The 20,802-nt window shown below is 42.0% G+C and overlaps 1 protein-coding gene across 10 annotated transcripts in view; it reads left to right on the top strand.

Annotated features, from left to right (window-relative positions):
• UTRN (utrophin) overlaps positions 1 to 20,802 on the top strand; it is a 587,017-nt gene that overhangs the window by 336,518 nt on the left and 229,697 nt on the right. The gene's annotated exons all lie outside the window — the stretch shown is intronic.

Genomic DNA, 20,802 nt, shown 5'->3' with positions numbered 1-20,802 from the left:
TTCCCATACTCCCCCAACCAATTGCCCAGTCGCTCAAGGCATTGGGAAACCTTGACCCTCTGTTCTGGACAAACATATAACAGGAAATAACAGGTGTTGTTAATTAGCAGGTATTGGTATTGGCATAAAGGCATGGCCAAAGGAGGCATTTCCATAATCTCTAAAAATAAATACTGGTAGCATAAAAAATTATTAATTGCGGGTCCACGTGCTCCACAGGGGGTCCCATACAAATCTAATGGGTGTGTGTGTGTGTGTGTGCGCAAATGTTTCCTGCTTTGATTGCTTCGGGAAACGGATCCCTCCACCTTGGCTGGTGCTATCTTTACAGTAATATTTCGGAAAATGGTGCATGTGCACTAGAAAGCAAAGACTTTTTGGAATATCTCACTAGGAAGATAGCATCAGCTTTCTGGATGAAAGTAAGTACACTTGGGGGGGGGGTAGGGGGTTTTAGGGGGCACAGACTCGGCAGGACAAGTCCTGGGTAATTAGCCCCCTCCCCTTCTTTCAGTGCCAGGGGCTGTAGCCTATTAGCATATTGTCTATGATTACAGTGCATCATAGGGGTCTATTTATCAGGCTGTCTTTTTTGCTTGTGAAATGGGTCATCACCTCGTCTTCCTATTTAGCTACATGGATACCAAAAATAAATTCCTGATTTCTTTTGTTTGTTTGTTTGTTGTATACCCACTGTGTCTCCCATAGTGTTACCGATACCTGGCAGTCTGAGACCTGTGAGGCAATAGAGGCTTTGTATAGTGCTCTCTGGGTCAAACTTCTATACATATTTGTAGCCATTGGCCACCCATGTGCCTTTCACGGTGGCCCTTGGCCATCAGCGCTACACTGCCACTGAATTAGACAAAACCCTTGCAGAGATTTGGAATTCCTTGCTACTGAAATAATTATTGCAATCAGCAGTGATTCAGATCTTGTTAGCGCATTCTCGAAGCTATAAGTAAATGCCAAAGATGCCAATATGTAATGGGGGGATAAGTGGAGGCCGTCCTGCGGGAAGGGGCTGTATGGGGAGGGGGGGGGGGTGCAGCTCTAAGGGAGACTTGCCTCCTTTTCCAAACAGTTGGGTGTGGTTTATAGAACACAGAAAATATGATACCTTACTCTTTTATCACACATACAGCATTAAAATTCATGTACCATGTCACCAAATAGAGAAATACACAAAATGGTAATGTATAAAGAGCACCATGAGAGTGTGTTTATACTACCCTGAAACAATCCTTTTTTTTTTTTTGCAGCTTCATCTGCAAGATTTTACTTAGCAGACAGACTGCTGCACGTTAATTACACAAACTGTCTATACCATTGATTGGGCCCCTTATTCACGGTCAATATTATGCACCTTTCTGTTGGTTCATGCAAAGAATGGATTCTTTGTATGAACAAGAACGCATTGTAGAGGTTCCTACATGGCTGAATTCTGTGGTGTACTGTAGCGTTTGACTTTTGCCTCCAGGTTTCTATAAATCACTGAGAGAGCTTATATTGACAAGCTGTAATCACTTGTCTGTACCGGTCTAGCTCATTTCCTTTTATCTATTCTATTGATTTTTTATTTATGCCAATATGTACAGAACTATGTGACTGTAGCTTTTTTCACATGCAGCTGTCATGAATATGCTGAAGCAGATGGGCAGCACATGATAGGAATTTTATAGTTACTATATTATGGCTTAGGTATTCAAGTAAGAGAGGAGAGTTTGTGCATAGCTATACTGGGTAAGATCACCTGCCATGATCAAGGCAGCTCTAGTAGACAAGTCACAGCCTCTGTGCCAAAAGGGTATTCTCTTCCTACACAGTACAGTATGTCTCAAAGTCAGTATAGACCTTCCTCATGGGCATAAAGACAGAACCTAACCCTTCAAAAATGAAGAATGGTGTTATTCCACCTGGTATGAGGACACATTTGTACATTAGTGCTAGTAAAATAGTCTTCCCCATGCAGTCGGCAAAGGCTTTTGCTGATGATTTGCACTGATAGCCCTCTCTGTCAGTTGCTGGGGAGATTTTTAGTTGCCAGGAAAGAAAAACTTTCCTACAACCTGGTCAATGATCACTACATGCAGTATAAGGCAGAATGGAGCTGCTGCATATGCCCAATGACAGTATATTTTCCTACCTTACTGGCTGTGTGTGTGTATATATGTATGGATCTGGGAAGCTTGGACGGTGTAATGGTTAGCATTACTGCCTCAAAATACTGAGGTCATGGGTTTGATTCCCACGTTGGCCCTAACTGCGGAGTTTGTATATTCTTCCCTTGCTTGTGTGAGTTTCCTCCGGGGACTCTGATAGGTTAATTGGCTTCCAACAAAATTAACCCAAGAGTGAATATGTGTGTGTGTACATGTGGTAAGGAATATAGATTGTAAGCTCCACTGGGCTCTATATTAGATACTATTAATAAATAATAAATCTGAATGCTCTCTCATTGCACCAGAGAGAGAATGTGGTAATGGATTATCTTGATCATTGGGTCTGTGGACCGCACCCAGATTTTACCTGCTGAGGGGTGACACCAAAATGCTGGCTCCAAAATGCCGGCTCCTGCTTATATACAGGAGCCAGGTGCTGCACTGTAGCAATATGTGCAGCACCCATCTCCTGTTAATCTCCCGATTTTACCTGCTGAGGGGTGACACCAAAATGCCGGCTCCTGCTTATTTACAGGAGACAGGTGCTGCACTGTAGCAATATGTGCAGCACCCGACAACACACTCAGCAGCCAGTATCTCCGGAGTGATGAAACGGGGTTTGGGACACAATGCCACTCCCTCTACTATGAAGTCACATACCGGCTGCACACACATAGATCACTCAGAACCACACCGGGTGGCATAGTTGTTAGTGACACCCTTGTGTATATGTGTGAAGTACTATATTATATAAACTGCACTTTGTTTGTGGCAGACTGTAGCTTGTTACATGCAAACTATCCATCCTACATGGGCTGGCAAAAAATACTTCTAAAATCAATCATTTGTAAAACCATCCTCCAGAAATCCTGCATTTGACCTGGAGAACACACAGTTACACAGACACAGTTATACACAGACACAGTTATAGTATTTTCGGTACTTGTTTCGTAGCACGGCCACAACGATCATAATCGCGTTCATCGGGGGTAAAATCGGGGCCATCGCGGGCATCGCATGCGCAAAAAAATCGGGTGCGATGGGCCAGACGCGATGCCCGCGATTTCCCCATAGAGAACAATGTTAAATGCCTCAATTTACCCGCGATGACCACGATTTCCCATAGGAAACAATGTGAAATGGCTCAATTTACCCAAATTATCATAGGAACAATGGTAAATGGGCCAAAAACACCCCTGAACATTGAAATGTCCCCCCAAAAGTAGTTTACGCCACCACGTGATCAACGTGAACCCGAAGCGTGGCGAGCGCAGCGAGCCCGCGAGGGGCGGCGGTACGCGTCCTCCGACCTTTTCATACCCCTACTATCCACTAGGGTGTGGAGTGAGAATAGAATAGTGTGGCGAGCGCAGTGAGCCACCGACCCCGAAGCGTGGGGAGCGCAGCGAGCCCCGCGAGGGGACGCGGATACCTGTGAAGCCCGCGAAGGGACGCGTTTACCTGTGAAGGTATCCGCGTCCCCTCGCGGGGCTCGCTGCGCTCGCCACGCTTCGGGCTCGGTGGCTTGCTGCGCTCGCCACACTATTCTATTCTCACTCCACGCCCTAGTGGATAGTGGGGGTATGAAAAGGTCGGAGGACGCGTACCGCCGCCCCTCGCGGACTCGCTGCGCTCGCCACGCTTTGGGTTCACGTTCATCGCGGGGTGGCGTGAACTACTTTTGGGGGACATTTCACTGGTCAGGGGGGTTTTTTGGGCTTTCTGGCCCATTTACCATTCTTCCCTATGATGATTTGGGTAAATTGACCCATTTAACATTGTTTCCTATGAGAAATCGGGGTCATCGCGGGTAAATTGAAGCATTTAACATTGTTCCCTATGGGGAAATCGCGGCCATCGCGGGTGGACCATTTAAGCATTTTTAGGCGCACACGACGCGACCGACCCGATTTTTCACTGTTTTCAATGCATTTCAATGGAAAAATCGGGGGCATCGCGTCGGTCGCATCGCAGGCCACTAAAATTACCCCCGATGGCCAAGATTTGTGGCCGTGCTAGGAAACAAGTACCGTATTTTCTAGTACAAGTCCAGAAAGAAAAAGACACTGTGCTGTTTTGGAATTTAGAACATTTCTTTCTGACACTTCCCTCTGTGAACTAAATAAATGAATGGTCAGTTTACACAGCACAGCCTGTTTCTTGTTACACGATTTACCTCATCGCATATGTTCAGACATCGCAATTATTCTTCATAAGAGAAAAAAAATTGTAATGTTGCCAGAAAGATTTGTATTGTGCTGTTTCTTAATGCAGTATTTGTTATGTAATGATGGTTTAGGTTGCCTTAGGCAGAGACAGAGGTTCCAGGGTCCTCTTTCCCACTGGTTTGAGTGGGCTACTGGCCAGAGGCCCCAATGCAGCCTAAGGCAGGGCAAATCACTGAATGTCAAGCGTGACATCATCATGCCCTATGTTATCAGTGAGGAGCGCCGAGAGTGCCAAGGTGGTGTATTTAAGACCACTCATACTGTACCAACTTACCTATCTTGATATGCAGATCAGTCCCCTTGTCCAGTAGAAATCCAAGTGCTTGATTTCCTTGGAAGGAAACCGTACTCACCACCTTCTTTGCATGGATTGCGACCTCTACCCGAATAGCGCTAATGGCTGCCTAGCAGCCAGGAGCCAATCCGCATATATTGTACTGTACATATCTGGGTACAAACTCAATATCTGCAAGGTAAAAATAGGAGCTCGGTGGGTGTGCTATACTGAAAAAATTGGGACACACGTGAAAATATAAGAAACTTTCATGGTGGTCATTTAATTGTTTGATATCCGAGTGACATCCACTTCTGGGCTTATATAACAATATATTGGCAAGTGCATCGGAGCCAGCTGTTTAACTACTTGAGTGCTGGACGTTTTTGGAATATATATATATATATATATATATATATATATATATATATATATTCGGTCTTGTGACAGACCCTTGGCATAGAAACTGCTGTCGGGTGCACAGGGGACAATGAATCTGCGTTGTTTGTTATGCTTGCCATTTATACTATGTACATTAAGCAAGTATTACCGGGATATGTACACGCTGCTCTGAAAAAAATATTTTTCAGCTACTTTTTGCACTGCTGCAATATTTTCATTAAATGTTTTAAGCATGATTTATTTTGGAATCTGTTATTAGAAAGATGTTTTTAAATGTTAATTTGGGTGCATTGGAAAATCCTAAACTGCTGTGTGTGCTAATAAGCATTGTGGTCAGAGAGACTATTGGGGAGGGAATGGAGGAGAGATTACCATCACTATGTGTAAGTGAGGGAGAACACTATTTTCCAAGTGAAAACGCTAATGTGATGAGCTGTTTGTACACGGCAGCCCGTCTGCTTTATGCTGCTGGCCAGAGATATCAATGATTTGACTGTACATTAGAATAAATAGCTTGTTCTGCAGGATTACATTCGCAGTCACTTGTGGGGTTGCTGGCTTTATTTTACCTGACCACACACCGCTACAGGAGATGATGTCAGCCCCTTGGAGAGCCACTAAGTGTAACACAAGTACAATGACTTTAGTCTACATTGATAGAGCCATATTGTGCGATTGCTGTCTTCATTGCCATCAATATAGACAACTGGAGCAGCATTTGTGCATGCAAATAAAGGACTGGGTTTTATTTATAGAATTACTCCATGAACCAAGTGCTTTGTTGCATTTAAATTAGAAAGCAAATTGCGGTGATTGGAAAGGTACATTGTATGCAATGATTTTATGTATAGCAGATGTACTGAACTGAACATTGATGACATTTTGCTGCACTTTTCCACATTCCTCTGCATTGCCAACCCACCTGCCAATTAGAGAGTTAATCTCTCCACTTTAGTACTTTGTTTTGCAGGGAAGACTGGAGTAGATCTGACATGTGGGACTGCACAGGGGTTAAACACAGCCTGAAAGTGGAGCCTTTCTCTTCCTTGCCCTGTGCTGTTTTCATTTTAAGGGGAGACGGGAGGGAGGGGAGTATGGGCATGCTGCAATTTTAGCTTTCTACTACGTTTTTCTCCTGAGGCACAGAAGTTAAGCAGAAACTGAGGCCTCAGGAAGTGGGAGTGTTTTTAAGTTGTGGACTAGCTAAGGGGGATGTTGAAAGGGGAGAATGTTGAATGAAAAGAAAAAAAAAAGAAAATAAACAACTGCTGGCAATAGTAAGGTTAGTTTTCATCCAGACAGGACTGGGAATGGGAACGTAATCTGGAACAGCTCCGCTGATGAAGTTGTAACACTTGGAAAAAGGAGTCCTGAGCTGCACATAGGGAGCTGTAATCCTGGAGCTCAGCATCCTCGCAGACAAGATGAGAGGCTGCTTCTGGCATTGTCATTACTATGGCAACATAGGTCCAATACAGTATTTGTATATAGTTAACTGAAGTCCTATAGGTGCAGTTTTTTTTTTTTCCATCACAGATTTGTAGCTTCAGGAACTGGATTTTGTGACTTTTGGAACGTTTTTTTTTATTAATGCACTTTCGTGTACTTCGGAACATGCCCACACCCAAACACCAGGACTTAGTTTTGTTTTTCCTTGTGTGTAATTGAGACCAACCCTTGAGCTTGGGGCCCTGCAGACAAAAGTCGTGAGGCCTGCAGGTCATTATCGAGGTGTGTGAAAACAGAGAAACCGGCAGACTGTGGGTAAGAAGAACATTATGGAGGCTGGGTAACAAAGCTGCCATGGCCTGGCTTCCATATACAGAGTTCCATGCATGGATGTGCTTAGTGCAATGGAGAAGCCTAATGTTATGACATGAAGACTGTGGAGTACAATTAGAATCCGCCATGCCACGGCTGTGACATTTTGAGTAAAGGCTTTGTACTGAAGACTTTGGAGACTGGCTGAAGGAGTCTTAGCAGAAAGATGTAGTCCACAAGGGATGTATCTGACAATGATTGGCATGAACTTCAGCTTGCAGGAATTGCTAATGAAATTTGAGCAGGTATCATGATCTTCCATCATATCATTGCCAGGAACCACAGTGTGTGCATTAGATCTACCTATCAATTGTGCACTGCAGGCTTAGTTATTCTATTGGTGGTTGGTGAATGACACACCATATGAAGGACTCATATGCTATATTTGTGACTGCTCCTAGATTCCAACTGTATATACACTGTATAGCCTATATTTGCATTTTATGGTTGCTATACACTAAGGTGTACATTTACTAAGATGGTATTTCTATTGAAGATGGAATGTTTCCCATAGCAACCAATCAGATACTATATTTTATCTTCTAGAAGTTGCTAAAAAAAGAAAACGTAGAATCTGATTGGTTGCTATGGGAATCACCTCATCTTCAATAGAACGCCCATCTTTGTTTGTTTGGCTACATTCACATTAAATGTCTAAAGTTATGACATTTCACACTTATTTATATTCTACCATTTACACACCTTTTTACTACTTAATGAGAGGAAACTGAAATCGATAGTTTTTTTCTGTTTTAATCTATAATAATCACAATTTGCGAGACTGCATTACTTAAATGTTATGTTACAAAACTTTTATCCTGCTGTCAGAGGGTAAGTTTCTATTTCTAAATCTTTCCTAGCACATATTTTCCTGGAGTAGCTATAAGAATATGCCAGGTCTGGAAATTCATTACTTTGTGTGACAAGTGCCAAAATCACAAAGCCTGTGGATTGAAATACATTCCTATGTAGCAATGGGTTTTGTGCTTGTGTTACTAAACTTTGGATTTATACTGCTGCATATGTTTTGGACCTCTTACATTAGCATTCTGCTTATCAGGCAGCACACCTCATAGAATGCATATAAAAAAAAAAAAACTTTTTTACATTTCAAAAATCTGATCGAAATATTTGAATTTTTAAATATAAGAATTATTGAATACATTAACTACCACCCAAGCATACAGTAGTAGGTATGTTGGTTCATAGGGACATGCACAAATTAATTGCTGCTTCTAGCATTGAAGTCTAGTCCAAGTCTCTGAAAAGTTTCCCTGTATGGTGCCTCAGCCTTTTGTCTGCGTGTTGATAGGAGACAAATGTAATTTAAGACTCTGAATATGACTACGCCTATTGGCTTATAATGTATATAGTAATAGGATTGTAAAACACTTCTGAGATATTCATGGACTATGGCATTGCAGTTTAGGCAACATTGTAGCGGTCCATACTAAATATATATAAATCTTTACAAAAGTGGTAGTTGCATGGCTGTCTACGAAGATGTGGTAATTGCTAAATGATATGCAAATGATGTGCGTCATTAGTAAGAGCTAAATATTTTATTTGGAAAGCAGAACAATTATCAAGTTCAGTCATGATTTAGCGGAATGATTTGGGATTTGTTTTCTTGTACACTGGATTTGGTCATGTCTGCCTGGTGAGCCCCATTATGTCTGCCAGTAGGAGTACCAATGTATTTTATGGTTTATAGGATGACTTATACATTATTCTGGTTCTGAATAGTGTTGCATTCAATTTACATGAATGTATTGCTATTTTATACAGCAGATTGTCATTCAGTCTTCAATGATAAAATGGCAAAACTCCAAACATTTAATCCTGAATAAAGAGTTCCCTAACCTTGTTCATAAATGGTGTATTATTGTTTGCGTAAGGCAAATGCTGCCCATATACTTATGCGATCGGATTCGATGCGACATCGAAGATCAAGGAGGAAGGGCATTGTCAACACTGCTGCCTGTTCGGGTCCCAGATCAATAAAGAAGTGCATATATTGGGCCTTTGTGTAACTGTCAGGTTGAACGTGGTCACACAAGCACAGTTTAAATAATACTTGCATACTTTTCTGATCTCCGCACGTGCACTGCTGCATCCGAGAAGCATGTCATAAAATTGTCTTACATGCAGCTGTTTTATAGTTTGGCCATAAAAAAAACCCTAGACATCATTAACAATGTGATGTGGGCGGGAGCACGCATTGCCTCGCAAAGCAGGATCACTCATGGGCACCTTAATAACCACTCCCTGTGAACGTTTAGGCAAAACTCTGCCTCTTTCAAGGTTCGTGCTAGGGATGCCCATCTTTTCCATTGCCATTGAGTGCAATAGTGCAACTGGCCATCGATAGTGCTAAACTATGCAATGGATGACCATCGGTATTTTTACATATCAATGGTCATCCATTTTGTTTGACTGATTGGCCTATGGGCCAATCAAAACATGGAGGCGGGGCTTCGCGGGTGTTGGCAGCGTGTCCCCGCATTTTGAAAAAAAAAACAGCAAAACATCACAAAAGCATTCGACATCGGCCATAAACCATCAATGATTTTGAATCATGGATGGACGATGGCCATCCCTAGTTCGTGCCATGATTAAAATATCTGGAGCAGGCTTTGCATGTTACAATAAATAGTTTTACCATAAGCACTGCTAGTAGTTTTATACCCACCACCTTTTTGCTGAGGGGCATAAATGATGCTGGAAGCATTTTATCTTGCATCAGTCAGCTTTTATAAATGTTGGTGTGATATTAAGTGTTAAACATTTTCATAGCCCTAAGCATAATGGTGACAGAATTCTAAGATAGCAGTAATATGGTTTGTACTATATATATTCACCAAGCATATAATCAAGCAAGGAAATTATTAAATCACTTAAAATGTATATCAATTAGAAGTATGGATCCTACTATTGTACGTTCTGCAGCAGAGATACTTCAAAGTTAAATGACCATATTGCAGGTGGTGCCTTAAGCATCTGAAATGGATGGTAAATGAATTAGTCTTGCCACCCGCATGGAGAAAAGATCGGAACGGCTTCAATAAATACTTTTGGACACAATGGTAGGTTTAGATGTTCTGCCAGCCATAACATGATGAATGGGATTTTTTCCCCTTTGATTCATACTGTAGCTTCTTGTCTCTGAACCCACACAGTGCAGGATTGCCAGGGTAGGTTGCTTCAGGCAGATTTGTCTTTATTCCCTTTTATGTCCTACAAAACATCTGCTCGTTCACTTTTGTTGTTGGACACGCTTATGCACTCCGCAAGTAGCATCTCAGATGTTACTGAGACTGGAATGAAGTACCCAGATGCTCACCCATGAAAATGAAAGTCTCGTTTGAGATAATACATATGAACAATCCTACTTTATTCTAGCATGTGATGGACTAATGGGCAGCACATTAGAGATCCTTTTATAATTGAATTGCTGGCAGAAGGTTACTGCTAAGGTTTTTAAGTCCCAAGCTGTCCCTATTGTAAAGATCATTCTTGATGAATGTAACACTAGAAAACCTGCACAGTTTTTTAAGGAATCATTCTGGAAGGTCAAGCACAACGTCTTTCTGGAAACTTGTTAGTCTGAAGCTAGGTAATAATAGCTGTTTCTGCTTTATGTACTCAATCAAAAATACAATAATATTACCTGTGTTCATATACTATAAAAGGCACATACACAGTCAATAAATGTATTTGGTGCATTATTAATATTAAAAGCTATGTATCTTTGGTTTGCATGTAGTTGTAACTAGTATTCTTTGTAATATTTTGACTCCAGCTGACCCCCAGCAGCATAGTAGGGCAGCAGTAGCGCACGCAGGGGGGGTTTCTGAGTACCCAGAAACCCCCCCAGGAGTCTAAGGGCTCTAGGCTGAAAGCTGAGGGTCCCCTCTTTCCATGGGTACAAGAATTTTAAAAATCGGCCCTTGGGAACCGGAGATATCTGACTTCAAAGCAGTGGTCCCCATCCAAGCCAGTCATTGCTCTTCCCAGTCAGATAATTCAGGTTCTGTCTGACTTACAGTTTTGCTGAGGGTATATTCCAAAAGCTGGGACTCTCCCCCTTTGAAGGACATGAGTAGCTTGTCTCTACTGTTCCCAGAACCAGAGATATCAGCCTTCCAGCAGCTGGTTACTGCTCCAGCTCCACACACCTGGTATGTAGTTTTATATACTTGTTTGCAGATTGCTCTGCTTCCTGAACTCTGATCCCCTAGTCCCCAATACCATTTGGTAGGTGGGATTCTCTAGTTTTTAATTCCATTAAAATCTAAGAAATCTATTTCTGGAAACTGGAGATATCTGCAGTCAAGCAAGCTGTCCTCCCACCAGAAAACTATGAATAATAAGCCCACTCCACTATACACCCCTCCTCTGCGTATTAAACATCCTCTACCACCCTGGAAGTTATGTATCAGGGCCCCTTCATTCAGCCCAATGCCCCCTTCTCCCACCCCATCTCCCACCATCTGTGCAGTAAAGGGGTAATTTGTGGAAATTACTGATCCAGGCCCTACATGCTGAGCGGTTGATATAATACCCCCTACCACCCGCGGGACATCAAAGCTTCCCCCACCCCTACCGCTGGAGGATCGGTAGGTGCCCCAATACATTGCTATGCCCAGGGGTCTACACGGCTGTTGACGTGTGTGTGTTTGTTTTATTAATATACATTTGGTCTATCTATAATACTTTAACTGACCCGGCATATACTGGGTCACCTAAGTGTACATCTCCGTGCTTTGCTCCGCCCCTCTGGAAACCCCCTTCTGAAAATCCTGCGTTTGCCACTGGGCAGTTCTATGTTCTGTGCCCCACATGGGTCATCTCGAAGACAGGGCAGGGATGAGTATACAGAGAGCCAGGTACACCCTAATTACACAGTGACTGATATTTAGGTTGCATGTTGCCTGGAATGTAAATTGCAGATGCCAGTGAGAAGCAGGGGTGCCCTGCCTTGCACCCCTCACACGCTTTAGTTACAGCTATTACTTGTTCTTCAGTAAACATACAAAAAGCAATTAAATTCACAATGGCCACAATGTACGAATGACCAATATTGCCTTTGGAAAATCGTCAATGTCCGAATACCATAATACTGTACATAGCAGTGTGCACTTGTGCACATCGCAATCTCAAGTCTCGCCAAAGACCCGCCGCCGCTCCCCCACCGCTGCCCATGTTCCCCCCCCCCCCCTAACCTTGCCCGTCTCCCTGAAGCGGAGATGGGCAGGGTTTCCACCATCATCCACCAAGTGAAGGGCTTGCGCGTCCCCGTCAGATGCAGCACCTCTACGCCAGTGATCTGGCGATTCCCTGGGCTGGCTGAGAGGCGCTACATCTGTAGTCAAAATAGACCATAGTTAAAATCTTGTGTAAATCTCAATTTAATATAGTCAATCTTGTATGGTGATGGGCTCTCATAGTCAATATTGTACATAGCCAAAATCTTACGTGTGTACCTTTTACCTGCATAGAAAACCATCTTTATCTTATCTTTAATTATAAGTTAGGATAATAATATTGCAATGAGACTTAAATGATGTAATTTAATATTTCTACCAAAGTCTTTTAAGGCACTACAGGTTTATTAGGTGTAATTCCCAGTTTTACATATTGTCATCACTTCTGGATGTGTGTTTGCCATATTTGTGTTTTGATGAACATTCAGTATGCACGCCACTGTTTAACTTTTAGTGTAAAGCAATTACAAGTATATAATTAGCAAAGCAGCGTAGTAATTATATAATCACGTAATCAGATGGAGATAAAACATAGCGTTTTCCAATTTAATGATGGTTGAAAGTGAGTCGTGTCAGTGAGTTTATGTGCGGATTTGTTCTGCCGATACGGAGGACTGTGATCTTATTGCTTGATAACGTTTTATTCTAGTTTGTTGCCAATTATTAAAAATGCAGTGCATCTATTTTCATAAAGGAATATGCTAATTTGTAGGAAATATAATTATAACAGCTTTTTGTTTACTATGAAGGTCAATTACATTTCTAAATGTTCATAGAAGTCTCTCGGTTGTAGGGTGGTATGTTGTGCCTCCAGAGTTCGCAGACCGTGCAGGATGCTGGCTGAATTTTGACTTTTTTAAAAGGAGCAATCATTTACAAGCAGGGCCGAATGAAAAGGTTCCAGGTTCCCTAGGCTAATACACATGTAGCTCAGGGACAAGCCAGTCATACTGCCCATGAGCATGTTAAAAATGTTATACAACCAGTGCATGTAGGATCTAATGCTTGTGGTGTGCATTGGAGACTTTGGCTTTAGGCTACCCAGCTGGCACTGTAGCAAAATGTACATTAAGAAACGGTTCCATCAGTAAGTTACTTTGGCATAGCCATTCTACAGCCTCCATGCAATAAATTAGCATTTTATTCCCCGGTCTTCAAGGTCCCACAACCCAGTCCTGGCAACCTGGGATGCATCCTAATCTGCCTGTTGGTTAATCAGTGATCGCCCCATAAAAAAAAACAACTCTGAAGTTGGGCGGCATTACATCCCGCCTTTGACATGTGCAAGGGGGTGGTGCAATTATTATTTGTATTATGCTCATTTCTATTTTATAATAAATTTACTGAAATTCCCTGACCGTTTACCATTCTCCCTTAAACGCTATGGGGGCAAATCTAATTTTGATTGTGTAATTTAATTTGCATACATTATGACATTATGCTCACCCAAGAAATGAAAGATCAAATTAGAAATGTCTACTTGTGCTACCCACAGTGAGGTTACACACTTTTTCTACATAAAGTGGAAGAAGTACATGAAAAATTAGGGACATCACACTGGATCACCCAAAAAATTAAGAGAACAGGGAGAAAGAAGGCTGTTATTGGCTGTAAAAAAATAAATAAAAAGAATGTATTATACAAGTCTTGTGGTCCTTGTGTCTTGGCATATTTACCTGCGCATAAAGAGTTTCTCTCCATTTTTACCAGCTGGGGGGGTTGTCCCCATATACTGTATGCTTTTTGGTATTCAGTGTTGCAGATATGTAGCTAATGTTATATGTGGTAAAGTGACTCAGTCGAATTTAATCCTGCAATTCCAATAGCAAATAGATCACTGGAGACCAGTGGTCAGGGAACTCGGTCCTCATTACCCCACACAGTGCATGTTTCGCTGGTAACCCAGCAGGTGCACAGGTGTACTAATTACTCACAGACACATTTTATAAGGTCCGCAGGTGGAGTTAATTATTTCACTTGTGATTCTGTGCGGAGACCTGCAAAACATGCACTGCGTGGGGTAATGAGGACCGAGTTCCCTGACCACTACTGTAGATCTATATGATGGCAAATAACTTGTTTTTTAGTCTAACAAATTACTTGTGTACATTAAAAGCACACAATGAGATCAATGAGATGTTTTGACTGTGTTTAAATGCTCTCATACATAACCAGCATTAATAACACCCGAGTGCATGTAGCTTTGCAATTACAATGGTAATGGACAGCAATTTAGAAAAGAGCTGTCCTTTGCAAATGTAGAACTTTTATGACCGGGGAGTTTTTCTACACAGCATGCAGTTGACCAGCCCACATGCAGGCAACCAGTACACTGGGAGGGATCCTTCTGGTTGTATGTTGCTTTTATTATGTCACATCCAGTGAGTAATATGTAGAATTATTTGTACTAGATTTATAGATTAGATCAAGGGTGCTCAAACTATTTTGCTCTGGGACCCCATCAGACAATAAAAATTATTACAGGACCCCAGCAAGTTACTACTGAATGGGCACCACATATGTGGTCAGTGAAGTGAAGTGACCGCTTTTGTGACAGGAAAGCAGTGGGTAATGGGGTGGAAAAGGGTGACGGGGATGGAAGAGGGTGTTTACTTAATGAGTTATACCCTGTCCCCCCTCCACTGACACATTAGCCTGATGATCAGCAACGTAGAGCCGTGACCCCATGCTGAGGTGGTCGGGACCCACTTTGGGGTCAGGACCCACAGTTTGAGAACCGCTGGATTAGATTTTGTTAATAGAATATACAGTGTTAAAAAATTGGTTCATAATCTCTATTTGTTACATTACCAGTGCATACTTTTTTGGGCCATACACACTGGGATACTTTGAGCTGAAAGCAGCTCAGTTTACTTGTCTGAGCAGCTTTCAGCTATAAATGCTGATGCGCTCTCCCGCATCATCACTGGCCCAGCCGATCATCTGCTGCTATTACCAGCATATGCGCGGCGGAGTGGATAGTTTTCCAAATCGTCCTGCTATGCAAAATAGTCCACCCTGAGGAAAATCCCTAAAAGGGCCAAAAAATGCTCAGTGTGTATGGACCTAGGTGTCTCTTTATAGATGGTGCTGGCTCCTGCTGTCTCAGCAATCTGACAGTCCATCAGTACCATCAGTAGCTGACTCCCTTAGTGCTAGTAAGACTGATTGTATGCTCCTCTCCATAATATATATATATATATATATATATATATATATAAATTTGTGTATATATATATATAGAAAAAAGAAGAAAACAGAGTGCGCCCCTAATGTAAATTCCACCACCAGAATAGAACCAATAATCAATGATCAATGGTATTTATAGCATGAAATCCACAATTTTTGATTTGATACAACATTTATTTAAAAACATGTAGTTTTCATCTGTGCAGTATGATTCAACAAGGAAATACACCCAACGCGTTTCGTCGATACGGCTTCCTCAGGGGTAGTAAAAATTTTTTCCGTATGTTGATGGGTAGTGAGAATAATCACACCCTGGTATGTAAACCTTCTAAAAGACAGATCCTATGCAGATAATTAATATATAGTGCTCAGCTGCATCGAGTTCCAACTCTAATTTGGATATGAATCAAAAAATGTAGAAGTCCTTCTGAACGTCCTTCTGCAGTTGGTTCATTCTGTTGTATGCTGTGTTCCTTATCCAAGAGGAGTCCTCATTCTACGCTTCTTAGGACCCTCACGCGTTGTCAGACTGAATTTTGATGCAGTTGTGATTTAAGTCTTTAATATTAAGATCCTCTACAGGATCCGAACGTTCAGAAGGACTTCTACATTTTTTGATTCATATCCAAATTAGAGTTGGAACTCGATGCAGCTGAGCACTATATATTAATTATCCGCATAGGATCTGTCTTTTAGAAGGTTTACATACCAGGGTGTGATTATTCTCACTACCCATCAACATACGGAAAAATTTTTTACTACCCCTGAGGAAGCCATATCGACGAAACGCGTTGGGTGTATTTCCTTGTTGAATCATACTGCACAGATGAAAACTACATGTTTTTAAATAAATGTTGTATCAAATCAAAAATTGTGGATTTCATGCTATAATTACCATTGATCATTGATTATTGGTTCTATTCTGGTGGTGGAATTTACATTAGGGGCGCACTCTGTTTTCTTCTTTTCTCTATTTCTTCCATTTCCCCCACTAACAGGGGGGACAAATAGAGGTGCTGCCCTGACAGATATTTTCTAGCGCATTGAAAGGGTATTTCTTTTGATATATATATATATATATATATATATATAGAAGTAATGTGTGGCGGTGGCACTCGGCGAAATAAAACACAGCAGCCAGGTGATCCCGACGTTTCGAGACCTCTAGGTCTCTTTATCAAGGAGCATATGAGAACCACATGCACCTTGATAAAGAGACCTATAGGTCTCAAAACATCGAGATCACCTGGCTGCTGTGTTTTATTTCGCCGAGTGCCACCGCCACACATTACTTCTACATTTCTGCCAGTCTCTTTAGACTGTACAGCTCGGAGGGCACCGCTTTATTGCTTACTCCCTTGCAGGGAGACACACAGGCTTTCATTGGAGGAGTGCCGACTCAGACTATATATATATATATATATATATATATATATATATATATATATATATATATATATATATATATATAAACTCCTGGAAATTCCGCACCTATCTCAAACGAGTCACCACGGTGGGCTCACTCCAAGGATGAGATATCCAAATAACAGAGAACAAAAAAGAGGGCACTCACCAATCGCTGAATAAATGTGAAGAAAAAACGATTTATTGTTGCTTACATGACAGGGCTAACGTTTCGGTCTCAACAAAGACCTTTGTCAAAGCCAAGCAGTATCAAGAACAGGTCCTTCCACCATGAACACCCATGTTCATGGTGGAAGGACCTGTTCTTGATACTGCTTGGCTTTGACAAAGGTCTTTGTTGAGACCGAAACGTTAGCCCTGTCATGTAAGCAACAATAAATCGTTTTTCTTCACATTTATTCAGCGATTGGTGAGTGCCCTCTTTTTTGTTCTCTCTCTCTCTCTCTCTCTCTCTCTCTATATATATATATATATATATATATATATATATATATATATATAGTCAATGGCGCACGGCGGCACTCAGCAAGTAAAAGGATAACACAACGCAGGTAAATGTCCAAACGTTTTCGATGTATTAGAATCACATCTTCATCAGGAACAAGGAAAGATGTGATTCTAATACATCGAAAACGTTTGGACATTTACCTGCGTTGTGTTATCCTTTTACTTGCTGAGTGCCGCCGTGCGCCATTGACTACATATTGACCCAACTGGGTTATTTTGGAAGGCACCAGCATACACTAACTCATTTACCAGGTGTGCTGCCTATTGGTATATATATATATATATATATATATATATATATATATATATATATATATATATATATACATTCCATGCCCAGAATATTATACTACAATAAAGGTCGATTAAGTCCTTGGTTGTAGATACTAGTGTATATTTGCTAAGTTGTGCAATAAAAATCTCTTCTGTCCGAATGACAATCATATCTATGTGTAAGGTATTTATGTGGACATGGGCCAAATATATATTGATTTAGAAGATGTTATTTCCTGTAGAATAGTTTGGATCCCTAGAATTAATTGATTAAACATAACAGTGATAATTGTTACTTGCTGTATTGGCATTTGTGACATTTGCATTAGAGGTATGTTGCTTATCTAAAGTAACTCGGAAATCTTTTTTTATTATTATTATTATTATTATTATTATAATACAGTGGGGTGCAAATAATTGCAGTTTTCATGGGAATTTTATTTCTCGCATGACTTAATTTGATTGATGAACAATTTTTTTGGGGAGAAACATCGTCATAAATCATAATTGCATATCCCCCTTAGTTGGATGACTTTCTAAATATTCTTATCCCTTTCCGCACTAATCTGAACACTTGGGTTCATTCTTGACATATTCTCAGATCGTCAATCTGAGCAATTGACTGATGTTTTCTGGACTGCCCCTGTGCTGGATCCATAGTGCGGTGATGGTCACAGTGCCCTGGATGCTGCAGCCTGATTGCCAGACCCATTTTCTGGGTGTGCCGAAGCCAGTGACTGCATTGTCCAACACCATTTTGCTGGCTCCGCAGTTGAAAATGCCAAATATACTGAGGGTTACTGAGACATTTGATGATGCGACCGATGATTGTGATGTTGAATCATTGTGGCAGTGGATCTGAGAAGTCTCAAGTGTTTGTCTATTTCCACAATACGCCTCCTGCAGCTTTTAAATATGTTTGCCATTAAGCATTAAGAACCCCAGCCCTTAAGACCAGAAATCAAAAGCACTCAATACTTGGTCATTTATTTACAGTTTCTTATATAGTGCAGCATATTCCATTGTGCTTTACAATTGGAAACAACAGTGATAAAACAAACTGGGTAGATACAAACCGACATGGAGGTAGGAGGCATTGGCGTAACGAAAAATTTTGCTCCCCCCCGCCGGGACAATTTCGCCGCCCCCCCCCCCGGACAATTTTGCCGCTGCCCCCCGTTAAAAGACCCCCCTGGGGAGCTGGCAGGGGGGTCCGTGCGGCGCGGAGGTACCTGTATTCATGGAGAGCCTGGAGGTCCCTGCGCCTGCGGCGCTGAGTATGATGTTGCCGGGGTCCCTGCAGTGAAGTGGAAATAACACGCTATCTCCGGTGGAGATAGCACGTTATTTCCACTTCACTGCAGGGACCCCGGCTGGCAACATCATACTCAGCGCCGCAGGCGCAGGGACCTCCAGGCTCTCCCTGAATACAGGTACCTCCGCGCCGCACGGACCCCCCTGCCAGCTCCCGGCTGCACCCACAAGCAGTGGGGAGCTGGCGGAGAAAAAATAGCGCCCGCAGACCCCCGGCGCCTCCCCGCCATCGCGGGGGCTGCAGCCTTATAGTTACGCCAGTGGTAGGAGGGCCCTGCTCGCAAGCTTACAATCTATAGAGTAATGAAATGTACCCTATTTGTTATATACTATTTATATTATGTGTACATCTGAATGTATATACAATAAAAACAACTATGAATGTCATAATGTGATTTAAAAGTTTTAAAAATAAGAGCATGGATTCTTTATGAATATCATATATATAGGTTTGTTTGTTTGTTTATTTGCTTTCTTTTTTTACTATCCATTTCTCTACAGCGCTAATAATATTATGCCTGGGTTCTGTAATTATTCCGTATCTTGGGTATATGCTCCAAGAATTATTCATGGCAAGCAACGTCTGCATGCATGGCTGGGGCATACGGATGGCCCAGGGCTGCCTGAGAAGCGAGATTATTCTATGGATGACTTTCTTTACTAGTACACAATGAAATTGTTTTCTGGAAGTTGTATCTCTGAAACGCAGTACTCTTAGGATTAGGACTGACAGGTTCCCTCTGGTGTGCAGACTTAATGAGAGTCATGCTGTGAAAATATAAAGCTTCGGAGAGGCTTTAATGCTATGATCCTATTTGCTATTATATGCGTGTTCACATGACTGCTGTCTGTAGTGTCAGAGGACCTTATTTATTAGGTGCACTGGTTGCAGAGCACAATACACAGCAGTATTGTACAGGAGCCCATAGAATGTCCATCTAGTACACTTTCACACACTGAGGTCCATGGAATTGTATGAACAAACTGGAGCGTCCTGTGTACATTCTAGACGGGGTGTGGTATAGGGTTCTGACAGTCGGATCCCGACAGTCATTAGTCCGACATTGGGATCCCAACTGGCCGGACCCAGACAGCATGGTGAGCGCAACAAATCTCCTTCCGGGCTCGCTGGGCTTGCCACGCTGCGGGCGCGGTGGCTCGCTACGCTCGCCACCTATTCTATTCTGCCTCAGTGAGGGTCTCGGCCCCCCACGAGGGAGAATAGCCGGTGGCCGTCGGGAACCTGTCTGTCGGTGTTTTAACAGTCGGGATCCCGACATCAGGTAAATGACTGTCGTGACACCTGTCCGGCACCCCCAGACAGGTACCCTGTAGTCTGTGCAGATGACGTTCCGGAAAATGCTACACTTCCTGATCTTGGTGGCTCCGCCCCCTCTGCTTCACATCAACACTCTCTGTAAAACCCTGCGAAATATGTATGCGCTATATAAATAACCGGTAATAAATAACTAAATAAATGTTACAGCTGTCTCAACATTATGACGGACAAATGAAACATGAATGTGTTATATGCATCTAAATATTTGTACTGGCTGAAGTGGTATACACACATTGAGATGTTTGCTTAGAGATCTGTGCTAAGTGATTTAGTCTATGGGATTTCCCTTGAACTTCCCGGGGTCTAGATAACCCATACACACATAGAGATGTGTGCTAAGAGATATATGCTAACCAGTGTTTTGTATGGACTTTCTATGTGATCTAACTAGATTGTGCCTGCATGTGCTAAAGATCTGAGCTGTGTATCGCCATCGGTATGGGGTGTACACACGGAACGATTTGGGCTTAATTTCTAAGCAATCAAGACCACTGGTTCTCAAACTCGGTCCTCAGGACCCCACACAGTGCATGTTTTGCAGGTCTCTTCACAGAATGACAAGTGAAATAATTAGCTCCACCTGTATCAATGAGTAATGAAT

Source organism: Crinia signifera, chromosome 3, assembly GCF_055691185.1.
Source record: "Crinia signifera chromosome 3, ASM5569118v1, whole genome shotgun sequence".
In the NCBI taxonomy this organism is placed as follows: domain Eukaryota; kingdom Metazoa; phylum Chordata; class Amphibia; order Anura; family Myobatrachidae; genus Crinia; species Crinia signifera.
Note: the sequence above shows the minus strand (reverse complement) of the source record. Positions and strands in the feature narration are given on the sequence as shown.